Source organism: Balaenoptera musculus, chromosome 17 (genome assembly GCF_009873245.2).
Source record: "Balaenoptera musculus isolate JJ_BM4_2016_0621 chromosome 17, mBalMus1.pri.v3, whole genome shotgun sequence".
In the NCBI taxonomy this organism is placed as follows: domain Eukaryota; kingdom Metazoa; phylum Chordata; class Mammalia; order Artiodactyla; family Balaenopteridae; genus Balaenoptera; species Balaenoptera musculus.
In genome coordinates, this window is record NC_045801.1 from 36353350 (window position 1) to 36370182 (window position 16833).

A 16833-nucleotide genomic window follows, 5' to 3' on the forward strand; every position below is an offset into this window, starting at 1 on the left:
CAGGAGGAAAAGCTGGGGAAAATTCTTTGGGAAATTGGGACATTCCCAAAGCACCTGTGTATACAGAGGAATTTAGAAAGCCATGCATATGCTTAAGGCAAGATTCATGCTCAGAAAAGACCGGAGAAGATCCTAAGCTTTCACCTTGTGCCAATCCCTAGGCTCAGTATAAGCCTGACTGAGCTGGGACAACCCAACAGAAAGCCAGTCTGTGAAGACTGGGAGAGATGTTTGCTTTTTTGTGTTTATCTTTTTCATGATTTGTGTTTTATTTTTGTTTTGCATTAACTTCTGGCATTTAAGGAAACTTTGTCAAACATTAGCTGAACGTAAGCAAATGGAACAGTGACCACACATGCCAAGGAATATTATTTGCAAAAATATTTTGGAAAGTCACTAAACAAACAGGCAATCATAGCCTTCAACAATCAGCAAAAAAAAATGCAACAACAAAAACAGCAAATCTTGGGGAAGGGGAAGATTCTGTTTTTCAGAGTTATGACAGTATAATATTCAAATGTCCAGTTTTCAAAAACAAAAAGACACAAAGCATGCAAAACACAGGAAGGTTTGGCAAATTCAAAGGAACAAAATAAATGGGCAGAAACCATCCCTGAGGAAGCCCAGACATCAGACTTATGAGACAAAGACTTTAAAACAACTGTCTTACATATGCTCAAAGAACTAAAGGAAAATGTGCATATAGAACTGAAGGAAATCAGGAAAACGATGTATGAAAAAAAATGAGACCATTGTAAAAAGGAACCATTCTGTAGCTGAAAAATACAATACCTATAATGAAAAATTCACTACAAGGGTTCAATAGTAAATTTGAAGATGCAGAAGAAAGAATCAGCAAACTTGAAGATAGGACCATAAAGAAGTATCCAGTCTGAGGAGCAGGAAAAAGAAAAAAAAACCAAAACAGAGCCTAACAGACCTGTGGGACATCATTAAGTGGACCAACATATGCTTTATGGGAGTCCCAGAAGAAGAGAGAGAAAGGAGTACAGAGAATATTTGTAGATTAATAGCCACAAACTTTCCAAATTTGATTAAAGACATGAATCTACATACCTAAGAGAAAAAGAGAGCATCCTAAAAGCAGCAGGAGAGAAGTGACTCATCATATGCAATGGATCCTTTAAAAGATTAATTGTTGATTTCTCATCAGGAACCATGGAGGCCAGAAGGTAGTGGGATGATATACCTAAAGGGCTGAAATTAAAAAAAAAAAAAAAATGTCAACTGAGAATTCTATATAAAGCAAAACTGTTCTTCAAAAATGAGGTTAAAAATTAAGACATACTTAGATAAAAAGTAGAGTTATCAGTGTGATAAAGCCCACAGCTAATAGCATAGTCAATAATGAAGGACTGAAAACTTTCTAAGATCAGGAACAAGACAAGCATGGCTTGTTTCACTGCTGCTGTTCAACATTGTGCTGGAAGTTCTAGCCAGAGATGCTAGGCAGAAAAGAAATAAAAGGTATTCAAATTGGAAAGGAAGAGGTAAAACTATCTTATTTGCAGGTTACATTATCCTATATGTAGAAAATCCCAAAGCATGCACAAGGAGGAAACATACTAGAGCTAATAAGGAAATTTAGCAAAGTTGTAGGGTACAAATCAACACACAATATCAGACCCTTACCTTACACCATATACAAAAATTAACTCAAAATGGATCAAAGACTTACACTTAGGAGCTAAAACTGTAAAACATTAGGGAAGACATTAGGGAAAATCTTCATGATTTAATGCCACTGAATTGTACACTGAAAAGTGGTTAAAATGGCAAATTTTATGTTATATATACAGTTGACCCCTGAACAACATGGGGGTGAGGGGCACCAACCCCCTGCATAGTTGAAAATCTTCTAATCTTTGTGTAATTTTACAGTTGGCCCTCCAAATCCATGGTTCCACACCTGCAAATTCAACCAACAGTGGATCATGTAGTACCATAGAATGTATTTATTGAAGAAAATCTGCATATAAGTGGACCCATGCAGTTCAAACCTGTGTTGTTCAAGGGTCAACAGTATACATTTTACCACGATTTTTAAAAATGAACTTTAAAAAAGTATAGCTGAGATAGAGGAAGAGGATCTTTTGCTCTCCCTGAGCACATTCCCCTAACGCACTGCTTTGGCAGCATTTTTTTAAAGGGTAGCTGTTGACATAGCAAATGTTAAAGCCACAAGGAAAACCCAGTAGAGGAAAACAAGACAGGTCTGCTTGCTTACCCACCAACCAACAGGGCAGGCCTCAGTTCCTTGGGACACCCCCCCATTCTCATGGCCCAGCTCCCAGGCTATGCCTCAGGTGGCCACTCATTAACACTCTGAGGTCTTCAATAAATGTTTCCTAAAGAGAGCTAACATCCTTAGAAAAATGTCCCAGGTGTGCCTAGGTAATCCCCTCAAGTACACATGGTTGCTGTTTCCCTCCTCTCCTTCTCTCCCTACGGTAAAGCCTGCCTTGTAGGTTCTGCACCAAGACACCTTCTCAGTTCCTGGTGCCCCGTTCTCCAGACTCCAGCAGACACCCTCAGGGGGTGGGGAAGGGAAGTCCCCTTTGTTCCCCTGGTGTACAGCAGGTCAAAAGGTCACAAACTAGACTGCCTAAAGCTCTCAAAGTCTAACAGAGATTTTAGGAAATGGTGTTTTAGTTTTGTCACTCCCTCCCCTAGTGCTCAGGCAGGAGTCCCCGAGGACCGGGCAGTGGTCAGTCTATGTGACACAAGGCTGTGCTTAGAAGCCTACTTTGACCTACTGCCGTTGATCTAATTTGGGAACTTCAAGTTTCTTCCTTTAGCACAAATTCTCTCTCAGGAGTAGCCTCAGATCTTCTACAAATATAGCCCAAGTGGGCTGCCCTTCCCGATCCCCGGACTTGCTCGGACATGCCTCCATCTTAGGGGGTGTCCACTTATTATTAATAGTTAAGGTTCATGTTGGCTTCCTCTGTGCCAGGCACAGTAGTAAAAGCTTTAGACACACTAATCTCCTTACATTTTTTTTTAATTAAAAAAAATCTGATTATGTTTTTGATATCTACATGTTTTGGAAAATGTGCAGTGTACCAAAAAATATATAAGATCATTAAAACTTGCCCTCAATCCTGTTGCTTATTATTTCATTTAATCCCCACAAAAATGCAGTGAGGAAGATCTAATTGTTTCTACTGTCCAGGCAAGGAAATCTAAGCTTGAGGAGATGTTAGGGCCCTGGCCTGAGGTCACACCTAGAAATGGATTTGCACTGGGAGAGCCAGAGCTCCTTCCCATGGACCACACTGCCTTCTCAAGCTGAGACTGCAGCTCCATAAGTTAGTGCAGAGATTATCTCATGCTCAGAGGTTCCTTTTAGAATATTCTATACCTGGTCCTTGCTGAAAAAAAATGGAAGGGAACCCCAACTGTTGCTAGCCACAGAAGCAGCTGCTAACTGTGGACCTTAGGCAAGATGACTTCCTAAACTTTTTTTAATTGCAAAATGATTACCCCCATAGTGTTAGCTAACACCTCCATAATGTCATGTAATTACTATTTCCTTTCTATGGTGAGAACATTTAATATCTACTCTCTTAGCAACTTTCAAGTATAAAGTACAGTATTATTAATGAAGACTTCCTAATCTTAACTGCGAGATTTGGAATAGCCCAAGGACCATCAGAGGTAACATGTAACAGGCCTAAAGAATTGCTTGGTATTAATACATTCTTAGAAATTTTGGTTGCACGAATAAATGAATGTCCCTTACAGGACAAACGTTCAATGACTGTTCCACATTTTGGTGTCTGAACAGCAATTCTACCTGGATCGCTGATATTAGGGTCGAATTGAAATGGGAAACATCCCATCCACACAGTCTGACATCCTGAAAATTATAGGGGAACATCCCACCCGGGCCATAGTTAAGGTAGGAGAGGTAGTTCCAAGAAGAGCAGTTATTTTGCTTCTTCTAAATTCTACAATGGTTCCTTTTTTTTTTTTTACCGTTTTGCTATCTATCTCACCAAAGCCAGTTTCAGGTTTCTTTCAACTCTATTGCACTCAAGGGGTTTGGGAGTTCTCTCTGAATCATAGGCATAAAGATTTGCCAGAAAGTCCCTGAGTTATCTTGGCGATGAATTCCTCCCCCAAGTAATTTTAAATCTTCTCCAGGTGCTGCTTAGTGATTGTGTGACCAGCCCATAGAATGGAGTGCCAGATTTCTTCTGCAGGTGAGACATCCTGGCTTTGGCCATATCTGGTCAAGGACGTCATAAATTCTCGAAAGTGGATCTTTCTTCCACAATCTTCAAAGTCACCTGCAAGCATTAGTGAAGATGTTTTTCCACTTAAAAGTCACCTCCCCCCCAAAAAAGTTGGCTTGGCTTCCCTGGTTCATGCTGTCACCATAACAGAAAAAAACCCAGCTTCAGGTTGAGTCCACACCCGGCCCACTGCTTCCGTAACAATGCAGCTGGCCTCTGACTCATCCTCGCCTTGTGAATGATTCATGCACACGAACAAGTTCGGTGCATTCCCCCACCCCCGGCACTGGAGTTCTCCTCAACAATACTCTACCACAGCCAGAGTCACCAGCGCCCTGTCCCCCATCCCGTTTCCTCCTCCCCACCCTTCTTAGGGCTCAGAGGAGCTAAATCTTGGAGACGTCCTCCCCAGGCTCTCTCAGCAAAAGTCACTGATACCAAAAGGCAGTAGGCGAAAGTTTTCTGAACAAGGGTTTTGCATTCAAGCAGGTCATGGTTCAAGTTTGAATTCCTTCAGTTGTTGGCTGCACGGCATTAGATACATCCATTTATGTCTCTAATCCTTGTTTTCCTCATCTGCACACTGGGAAGATATCTGTACTAATTCCTTAGGGGGATTATGAGGATTGAATAATATGAGGCATGGAAAGCGTGTAGCACATAGGAAGTGCCTCATAAGAGGTAGGTATTATTATCATCATTAATACCCCAAGACTCAGCTCCACGCAGAGGCACTGGAGATTCAGCCCACGGTGAACAGCCCTAGACTTGCACTCAGTGATCTGCTCCTACTGTCTCACACCTCATCCCACTTGCTCACTCTCTCCAGCAATTTCCCAGAACAAGCCATCCTCCTTCCTGCCTTAGTGACATGGCACTGCTGCTTCCCTCTGTCTATACCACTCTTCCTCTTCTTATCTCCTTTGTCCCTTTTGCCTGGCTGACTTCTCATCACTTCCCGGGGAAGCCTTGCTGAGCTCCCCCAACAACCCTAGCCAGATCTGATGAAGTTCCCTCTTAATGCTGTTAAATGCCACACCTCTGTGGAACACTGTCTACAATTATAATTATTTCATTACAAATGTAACCGTTGTTGTGTGTCTATCCCGCCCCCCCCCACACACAAACATAAGCTCCATGAGGGTAGGAGGGTAGGAATTGTGTTCACTGTGGTATACTCATAACCTAGGAAATGGCTTGGCACAGAATGCAAACGAATGAGAGAAAGAAAGAGAGGGAAAGAGGGAGAAGGGAAAAAAGGAAAGGAGGAAGGAAGGAGGAAGGGACGGAGGAAGAGAGGGAAGGAGGTGATTGATTCTTGGCCACAGTGTGAACCACCCAAGTCATACCATTCTAGATCCCGGCCACACTGGCTCAGCTCACAAGACTGGGATTCTGTATCAACTTGCCTAGACAGCTTGAGGCCCAGTTTCTGGATCTCAGCCATCACTGTGGAGCGTAACACCAAACCAAGCTCTTCTAGACCCTTCCTTGGCGTATTAGATGTTGCTTTCAAAAGCACAAGGCGGTGCTGGAGGTTGTGCGGGTTATAAGATAAACCCCTTGAAGCAGACCCCAGCCACCTGCCTGCCTTTGCATGTTTCCTTCCACCTGATCTTCACTGCGGTGCCCTGCCCCCCGGTTAGCCATAGCCATGACAGCCGCCTGGACCTCAGCTAAGTCCCCACACATTAAAGACATTAGACGCACCCCCAGCCCCATCCTGCAGCGAAGCCGCGGGTCTCTCCTGCACTGCCGTGTGGCCGAAGCCCCAGCAGGCCTCGTGCTTCTGGTTCTGGACTCTGGGGGAGACAGGGCTCAGGGTGACCATTAGTACTTCTAGGACAGCTGAGAAGCCTAACACTCAGTGTAACATCCGGGGAGCATTGCTCACCAACTTTCCATGGAATATTGTAGAAACCTGACATTTCTCTGAATTTTTAAAATAACTCATTTGAAAAACATTATTTTTTTCAAAAAAAAATAATGTAACCACCTAAATGGGAAAAAGAATTTGAAAAAGAATAGATACATGTGTATGTATAACTGAATCACTCTGCTGTACACCTGAAACTATCACAACATTGTTCATCAACTATACTCCAATATAAAGTAAAAAGTTAAAAAAAAAAAAAAGAAAAATCGAATTTTTTCATGAAGCTTCTTACTTGCTTAGGGTTTCCCTACCACAACTGCGTTAAAATGACCCATGTACCAGCCTGACCCCAGCTCAACACACCCATATTTTAGTCTTATTCCACCTATGCTAACCCCCATGTCTGGCTTTGTTTCTATGGGAAAACGCATGCTCAGAGCCAATCAACCAATGTGAATACCAGTCTTGGAACCTCAATCCTTGGTGAGTGGAGGATTGGTTGCCTGTCCACCAGACCATAGCCCTCCTTACAGATGGGAATGGGAGAAGGTCCAGGAGGGGTATAGTTCATGTTCAGTTCTAAAGTAATGAGACTGGTTGAGGTACATGCCTGGGGAAATGGATCACTCGCCAAGTGGCCCTCCTTTCTGTTCCCCACCATGTGGCACCATCCACCCACCCCCACCCCCAGTCTTTGTTCACACAGATGCTCCTCAGTGGGATTCCTTCTCCCTTCCCCTCCACCTGGTTAGACCCAGCCCATCTTCTAGGTCCACCTTGACACTTCCTGAGACTTCTCCAGACTGTACCCACCTGCCCTTCTGAACTCTTAGGGCCCTTAGCACACATCCCTGTCTCAACTTGTTCTAGAATTGTCTCATATACATTCTCCCAATCACATTATAAACTCCTCAAGGGCAGTGCCATGTCTGATGCATCTCCACAGGGTGAGCTCATATTGATTCTCATTAACCCTCGATCCTTTCATGGAATTGGAGCTGAAGTCCTGGCCATCTCCTACCCCGTCTCTACCACACATTTTCTAGCTCTCCAACCTCACAGGAAATGGGAAGGATGAAATATGACCACCCAGAACACCCCGGTGTCATGTATGTCAACTAAAGGTGTGGTTGTTTATATCCCCCAAAGATTTCTGTTGTGAGTGGGAAACCACATGCTTTCCAGGAAGGAAGGACATCCTATCAGTACAACAAGTTTCACCTGTTGTGTTGTGTGGGGTGATGGGTACAGAGGACAATCAGAGAGGCCAAATGATTCTGTGTAAGAGAAGCTGAAGGAGCTACCCAGGTGAAGGAATCTTCTAGGGAGAGGCTGGAAAGAGGAGGGAGCTGGAAGGAGAGCCTGTGTGGCTGCAGGTTTGAGGAGAGAGACAGGGCCTGGAAGATAGAGATGGAGAAGGTAGCCAGAGAAGCCAGTGCAAGGGGTGAAGCTGTGGGGTAAAGAAAGATATGTTAAAGGACAGTTTTAAAGAAGGTCATGCTGTGTGACATAGTATATATACCCCCACTCCCCTCCCTTAGAAACCTTCAGTAAAAGTCGACATCATTCCTTGATATTTTTAGAATCAGATATATGGAGTTTGGGGTTCATTTTTTCAATAAGGCCACAGGAGTTCTCGTGGTGGGAGAGGGTGAATGCAAAGACTTCCAACGAAGCCCAGCTTGGGGACAAATGGATAATGTATTCTTTCTTTTTTTCTTTTCTTTTTCTTTTTTTTTTTTTTTGAGAGTGTCAGAGTCATCCTTCATTGGTACAAAGACTAAATAAGAAAAGTACAATTTGTGAGAATAAAAAAGAAAAAGTTACCCTGAGTCCCACCAGGTTAATAAAAATTTTCCTTATTGTTTTTTCAAATCCTGATTGAACCTTCAAGAAATGCGTTCTTAACCCAGGTCCTGGGGAGAACCCGGAGACAAAGGAGGATCTCCATCTTTGGCAACCTATGTTGTACCTATGGACAGCTGATTGCTGGTTATGGCTCATTTAGCAGGAAAACCCCCCAGATCCAACAGTTCTGAAGAACGCTTGGCTGTCCCTTCTCGGGGAAGCCCCAGGGCTGAGCAGGAGCTCCCCACCTTTGGGGGAGAGCATTTGGCCCCAGCAGCCGTACCGTGTGGGCTACAGAGCACGCTCACGCCTATCATTTTAATTCCAGAAACTGGAGCAAGCCACGAGCAACAGCCTGTGACCTGTGGGTGTCAAACACACCAGAAAGTGGTCAGCATGTAGGTAACAGATGGGAGGGGAGCTATTCCTTGGCTGTGTTGGGGGAAGGCTGACGGCCTCTTCCATTTTGAAGCCTGTGGTTTTCTCTGTCGAGGAGAGGTGGCCACACAGGGGCGGCCCTTGGGAAAGTCTACCCCTCAGGCCTCTGATCCTGTAGGTCAGGCGTGGTTACTTTAAAAATAAACTCTGGTGACTGTAACCCTGGCTCAGCTCACGCGTTTGTGGCCTTGGACTCAAGACATTGGCTGCAGCTATGATTTGCATTCACCAAAATTAGTCATTTCAGCACATGAGAGTGAGCTCAGGAAGAAAGAGCCAGGTTCAACTGCTGACTCTTGCTGCTGTTTTTCTCTGTGGAACCAAACAAAACACCTCAGTCCTCCCTCTTCCCTCTTGCTTCAGTCACACCTGCTCAGGCTTAGCTACCTTCACTCGACAAAAGTTTATTTTGGACCATTTCACCACACCAGACACTGCTATACACTGGGAATTCAAAGGTGAACAAAATAGACATGGCTCCTGCCCTCAAGGGCTTTAGAGTCTTATTGGGTGTGTATTAGTTTTCTGTGGCTGCTGTAACAAAGACCACGCATGCGGTGGCTTAAAACAATAGAAATTTATTGTCTCACGGTTCTGGAGGCCGGAAGTCCAAAATCAAGGTGTTGGCAGGGCTGGACTCCTTCCAAAGTCTCTACTGAAGAATCCTGCCTTGTCTCTTCCTAGCTTCTGGGGGTTGCTGGCAACCCTTGGCATTCCTTGGCGTGTAGATGCCTCATTCCAATCTCTGCCTCTGTCTTCACATGGACTTCTCCCCTGTGTGCCTCTGTGTCTGTGTCTAAATGTCCTTCCTCTTATAAGGACACCAGTCATACTGGATTTAGAGCCCACCCTAAACCAATATGACCTCATCTTGACTAATTACATCTGTAAAGACACTCTTTCCCAATAAAGGTCACATTCTGAAGTTCCAGGTGGATATGAATTTGGGGGGGAGGGTGGCGGACACTGTTCAACCCAGTACAGGGTATTGAATGGTAAATCAATAAACACAGAGATAAAAAGATATGGGGCAAGTATTATATGGGGCAAGATATATGGCAAGTATTAACCTGGTGGTTTTCTGTATATTTCTATCTCCATCCTCCTTCTCACTACTACACCTGGTCATTATACAGCAATGCAGGAAGATGCTTGGATGCATGAAGCTTGTACAGTCTGTTTTCCTCTCCTGGATAAGAACCTAGATAAGCCAGGGCCTGGAGAGAGGACAGTGAGAAGACAGCCTGGCAACAAAGAACAGGGGCAGAGGGGGGAAGCGGAGTAAGGCAGTCTTCACATGGAGAGGAAGGGCTGCCTTCTGTGGGGAGGACCAGGGAAGGGAGTGGCTGGGCTGTCCTTGAGGGCCAGTCCCCCACCACACACACACACACACACACACACACACACACACACACACAACTCCCCACCTCGTCAAGCATCCCAGGCACTTGGAGATCCATCTAAACCAAGGGGATGAGACTTGGACACCTCTGTGGAAATGGAGTAGTAGGAGGAGCTGAATAGAACCAGCTGGATTTTCCGTCTGAGCTGAGGCCACGGTGGACACAGCACCACTGTCTAAGTAATTGCAGATGGCAATAGGAAGGGAACAGGTGCACGGACAGAATAACAGAGGGGGCTGCTCTCACCTGAGGGCCAGAGAGTTGCTCTCGGAGGAAGTGGCTGCTAAGATGGGACACAGGATGGGAGGAAGTTCACGGGCAGAGGGGCAGGGGTGGGGGCTTGTCTGGCAGAAGGAACAGCTGTGTGCAGGTCCCGAGGAAGGAAAGATATGGGTCCTCTCAGTCTTCTGGATGGAGGCCCTGAGCTGGCGGGAAGCGAGCAAGGGAGAGAGACACTAAGAGGAGTGAAGAGGGAGGCCCGGGCTGGAGCCTCAGGCTTGGCAGGTCACGGTAGGAAATCTGGAGGTAAAATCAACCACAAATAGAAAAGTAATATATTTACCTCATAGGCTACTGTGATGACTTTATGAGATTTTATATATAAAATATATAAAAATTTTTAATATATAAAATTTATACATATATATAAAATCTCATAAAATATACATATCTACTTGTCTGTATGTATGTATATAAAGTACTTAGTTCAAGGCCTGGCATAGAGGGAATGACTGTTCCTGTTACTGTTTGTTAGCAAGTAGCCCTGGAATGCCTGTCTGACTGACACACTGAACAGACACCCGAGTCCCACCCTGGTGATTCAGGAATCTTGGCATGAGGAGGAAAACTGTAGCCTTTAGGGGTCACACAAGTGATGCTGACCAAGCCAGGACCTGGAACCATGCCTCTGAGCCCCAAATTATAAACTCATGGCCACTAGCACCACCCATCCCCTGACCCCTCGGTCCCCCTGTCTTTGCCCCCGTCTCAGGCTGCCCCAGTCACCTGACGAGGAGGCAAGGCCTGAAATAGCCACCACATCCCTTGGTCTGAAAATGCTTTCCTGCCCATCTGATATTTTTGTCACTGTGAATGCCTCCTATTCTGCATTTAAAACGTGAAGACACTTATTCAGGCATCATCAAGGTACTAGGCCATGTTCTCAAGGTGGGGGTCCCTGGACCAAAAGTGCCAGCATCACCTGGAACTTGCTAGAAATATAAATTCTCCATTCCACCCAGACCTATTGAATCAGAGACTCCAGGGGTGGGGCCCAGCCATCTGCTTTAACAAGGCGTCCAGGTGATTCTGATGCGTGGTAAGGTTTGAGAACACCTGCAGCGCTGCTCTGGGCATTGTACCAGAGGCCAAATGCAGGCTACCCTCACCAGGTGGATCGCAGGGCTCATTGGGCATGAGCTTACTACCCTGTCTCTTCCTCCTACTTTCTGTGTGGTCAGTCACACAGGATATAAGGCTTATTCATTAATTAAACAAATACTGAGTGCCTGTTCTATGCCAGGGACTGAGCCAAAAAGTGGGGTATAGTGGGGAACAAGCCACTAGGGGCCTGGCCTCACGAAGCTAAGAGAAGACTTTCAACAGATCATCACCCAGTAATAGCTTACAAGACGTGCAGAGTTGTTTTTTTTTTTTAAATCAGGGCTTCTCAAATTTAATTTGCATACAAGTCACCTGGGATCTTGTTAAAATGCAGATTCTGCTTTGGTAGGTCTGTGGCGGGGCCTGAGAGTCTGCATTTCTGTTTTGTTTTTTTAAATTTTTATTTTATATCGGAGTAGAGTTGATGAACAATGTTGTGTTGGTTTCAGGTGTACAGCAGAGTGATTCAGTTATACATATACATGTATCTATTCTTTTTCAAATTCTTTTCCCATTTAGGTTATTACAGAGTATTGAGCAGAGTTCCCTGTGCTATACAGTAGGTCCTTGTTGGTTATCTATTTTAAATATAGCAGTGTGTACATGTCAATCCCAAATTCCCAATCTGTCTCTACCCACCGACCCTTCCCCATGGTAACCGTAAGTTCATTCTCTAAGTCTGTGAGTCTGTTTCTGTTGTGTAAATAAGTTCGTTTGCATCACTTTTTTTAAAGATTCTGCATATAAGCGATATCATATATTTGTCTTTCTCTGTCTGACTTATTTCACTTAGTATGATAATCTCCAGGTCCATCCACGTTGCTGCATATGACATTATTTATTCTTTTTAATAGCTAATATTCCATTGTATATATGTACCACATCTTCTTTATCCATTCATCTGTTGATAGACATTTAGGTTGCTTCCATGTCTTGGCTATTGTAAACAGCACTGCAGTGACCATTGGGGTGAATGTATCCTTTCAAACCATGTTTTCCTCTGGATATATGCCCAGAAGTAAGATTGCTGGATCATACGGTAGCTCTGTTTTTAGTTTTTTAAGGAACCTCCATACTGTTCTCCATAGTGGCCGTATCAATTTACATTCCCACCAACAGTGCAAGAGGGGTCCCTTTTCTCCACACCCTCTCCAGCATTTGTTGTTTGTAGACTTTTTGATGATGGCCATTCTGCCTCGTGAGAGGTGATATCTCATTGTAGTTTTGATTTGCATTTCTCTAATAATTAGTGGTGTTGAGCATGATTTCATGTGCCTCTTGGCCATCTGTATGTCTTCTTTGGAGAAATGTCTGTTTAGGTCTTCTGCCCATTTTTTTTTTTTCTTTTTTTTTAAAGATTGATTGATTGATTGATTGTTATGTTGGGTCTTCATTTCTGTGCTAGGGCTTTCTCTAGTTGCGGCAAGCGGGGGCCACTCTTCATCGCGGTGCGCAGGCCTCTCACCATCGTGACCTCTCTTGTTGCAGAGCACAGGCTCCAGACGCACAGGCTCAGCAGCTGTGGCCCACGGGCCCAGTTGCTCCGCGGCATGTGGGATCCTCCCAGACCAGGGCCCGAACCCGCGTCCCCTGCATTAGCAGGCAGACTCGCAACCGCTGCGCCACCAGGGAAACCCATCTGCCCATTTTTTGATTGGGTTGTTTATTTTTTTGATATTGAGCTGCATGAGCTGTTTGTAAATTTTGGAGCCCTTGGAGTCTGCATTTCTAACAGGCTCTCAGGTGAGTCTGAGGGTGCCAGTCTGAGGGCCACACTTTGAGTAGCAAATCTCTTAAGGCAATTTTGTATCCGTTATCCCATTCTAGCCCAGCATTTCTGTGATAGGAAAAAGTGGCAGGAATTATTATGCTCATTTTCAAGTGAGAAAACCAAGGTCCTAAGACTTCCTTACAACAAGGGCTTGCACCCTAGAACCCAGGAGCTCCTCGGGTCTCTGCCGAGTTATCAAGAGGTGCTGGCAGCCCAGACAAAGGAGGAAGGCAGCTCCATGATTAGCTCCCAGCTCTCGTTTTATCACAGAACCACAGAGTTCCCCCTGCACCCGTCCTGAAGTGGGGGAGAGAGCTGCTGCGTTCTCCCTACTGTCCAGGACTTTGATAAGAAAACAGATGCGAATTTGCGATGCCGCCGATCAAAATGAGCTCTGGGGCCAGAGCTGAATGATAAGGAAGGCGTGCTCCCCAGTCCTGAAGGGGGAAGAATAACACTGGCACTTTGCAACCCCTCTCACTCCCTGGTTTTGAAAAATAAAAGCCTCCCAATCTCCTTCCTACAGCGAAGGGAAAATGGGGCGCAGGCTTTTCTTGGCTTGTTTCCAGTCGGGGCAGCTGGAATCTATTGGTCACATTCAAGCAGTCACTCTTTCCCGCGATGGGCTGGCTGGATAACTGCTGTGTTTCATTTGAGAATGCTATTTCCCCTCTTGGGCCTCCCCACTCCAGGCTGAGGGGTACCCCATCAGGGCCACCCTTTACCTCTAGTGACCTGGCTCTGTTTCTTGCCTACACTGAACTTTCTCAGGATTTGGGGAGGTGGTGTGATTCCAAGGGATTTTAGGGATTCTTCCTTCTGGAGACTTCGCCCCACATCATACCGAACATAACAGAAAGCACCCACATCTCATGTGTTCAATATCTGGCTAATTGGAACAAATTATTTAATATTTTGGCTGCAAAAATATGATAACGACTTTTCTAATTCTGCTTTTGAAATGATTTTGCCTACAAGGAATAAATTCAATTTACGATGGGCCATGATTCCTCAACAATCATTATGCAAACTAGAAAATCTCTGCAGAGTAAGAAAAGCAAACCTTATTGTTTTGAAGCATCATGAATTTTTTATGAATTCCAAATTTAACTATTCATGAAGCTTAGCATGATTTTTTTGCAGGCATTTAATCGAACCTCCATTTCAATTTTGGAGTTTTCTTTTCTTCCTATGGCATTCCCTACAAGTTTTTTAGAAGAGCTTTAAATATTTCTGTAGGCTCTCGAGGGTACTTAATGGCTAAAATGGCCCTGAATGAGGTAGGGTGAGGCTGGTGAGAATTTCAGTGGATACCCCTTGAAGGAACCACTTACCAGCACAGCGGTCTTCAAGGCGCTTCACTTAATTCCTGCATTTCCTTACCTCCAGGGATCCAGTTTCATCTAAAAATCTGGTTGCCATGGTGCCGGGGAATCTCAAACTGTATGGAGAAAACTAGAGGGAATCATGAGATTCAGGGGCTTTGTTCAAATCGACTAAATTTTAATTATAGAAAGTGTGCTGGGCAGTGGATAAGGGAAGTACGGCCCAGTCTGGATTGAGAGGGGTCACCGAGATGGGGTGGGATGGGGTGGCAGTGGTTGCGGTGCGGGGGGCAGCTCTGTGATGGTCCTGTATGTAGAGTGTTACATATACTGTCCTGTGGGCCTGCATGTCAGATGGCCTTTCAGTCCTGGCTTGTCTCCTTTATCATGCGACCCTGGGCAAATAACTTCCCTTCTCTGCCTTGGTTTCATCTGTATAATAGGATAATAATTGTAATGCCTGCGTCTGAGGGCTGTTGTCGGGATTAAATGAGATACGGCATGTAGCGTGATTAGCATAGTGCTTGGTAGATACCAGATGCTCAAATATTATTTTGCTCATATATGTGTGTATTTATGTTTATTGGATTCTATCAAAATAATACCTATTTTATGATTTATTATTTGTGTTATATTTTTATTATGTTTATTGTGGGCAGGGTCCCTCTCAGTGTCTCTGCCCTTATACAGTATGACATGACTTAGATCCTAAAAAATGCTTTTTTTATTCTGATCACTCCAATGCATGTTAGGGCCCACAGACACCCACAGCTCTTATCTGCTTACAGGTAAATCCAATAGCAAACACTGGCTGGAGGAGGGTTTTCTAAGAGAACATTTAAAGGACCAAAATAACATTCCGTGGTTGTCAACCTCCCAAGAAACATCAAGTCAGGTGATCTTGCTGTAGCCAGGGCAACGAGGCAGCAATTAAAATCAGTATTGATTGTTGGTGGTTCTCAATCCCTCGTGTCCATTGGAATGTTCCCGAGGCCTCCACTGGATCCTGGGATTGGACAGGAAGGGAGGAGGATTTCGAGGGCAGTTTTATGGGCCAGGCTTAGAGGAGGCTGGCATTGCTTCCACCCCCATCCCTTTGGCCAGACTCAGGCACACGCCACCTCTGAGTGTGAGAGTGACTGAAAAACGTGTCAGTCATGTAGCCAAGAGGAAAACCAGCCAGTCGCTGCCACAGTGGGTGAGCTTATTACACAGTTAAGTTCAAAAGCTGCTCTCCCGGGGCAAAAGGCAAAGAAAATTGAAGTTTCAAAAACTGCAGAAAGAGAAAGTAGCACACAGAACAATATCTGATGGTGGAAGAGAGACTTATTGTTTATAACATTATCACAAATGCCCATTCCATGTCCCAGATGAGGTGTCACAAGCTCCCATGCACCCTTCAAAGTCCTACAGCCCGTGGTCCAGGCCTCCCCTCCCCTACCCAGCACACTCTGGTTTATGGTGTGCCTGCAAGTCTCCTCCATCATACTGTAGGCAAGGGTTTCAAAGTATCATCCCTGAATCCCAAGTGCCTGGCATGGTGCTTGGCACAGAGTAATCAGTGTTGGGTGAACGTGGTTGCATAGGAGAGAGTTGGAAAAGAAGAAAATGAGAGACAGGGGTGTCAAATCCCACTGATTAAGAGCACAGATTCTGCCTCTCAGTAGCTGGGTGACCTTGGACAGGTCTCAACCTCTCAGTGCCTTGTTTGTAATGTAGGGTTCATAACTGCACCGACCTCGAATGCTTGTTGTGAGGATGAAATGAGTTCGTATATCCAAATGTGCTTACAAAAGAGTGTCTGACTCATAGTTAAGTCCTGGGTAAACGTTGCTGCTATATTTGTTAGTAAGACAATAAGAAATGCCACAACTGAAAGGATGTGAGGGCAGAAATGAGCAATCACAACAAGAGGGGCTTGTTTGCACACAGAACGGGGTGGGGGTGAGGGGGAGTTTGATGGAGACAAAAGTTTCCCCAGGTACCATGGCTAGGAAACTTCAAAGCAAGTAAACATCAGAGGGTGACATTTAACTTTTAACAGAATAAATGGAACATCACCGTTCAGCCCCATGCCAGCTGGGGCAGGAAATGGGTCAGCCAGAGCTGAACGGTTGGTTGACACAGGTGAATTGAGGAGTCCCACGGTGCCAAGTCGAGGCTGGTGTTTTGAAGGGGATATGAGTGGGGGGAGTGGTGTGGGAGAGAGATACACCTGGGGTATATGAGATCTACCAGATAATATTTGACACTGCGGCAGGCAACAGAGAAGCTTTATTGCATTAAAATTTCCATAATTCAAAAGATGTACTACAGCAGCTACATGATAATATTTCAAAGATTTGACGGAGACTTGAAGATATATTAGGGAAAAAACCCTGCATGGTAAGACTAAGGGGAGATAATGCCATGAATTTCAGCTTAGTCATTCAAGGCTGAAGTTTCTTTCTCATGAAAATGGAACACAGACCACTTCTGATGACAGCAAGATGGGGTGTCTAATTTGTGGATTACCTCGACCCTGCCG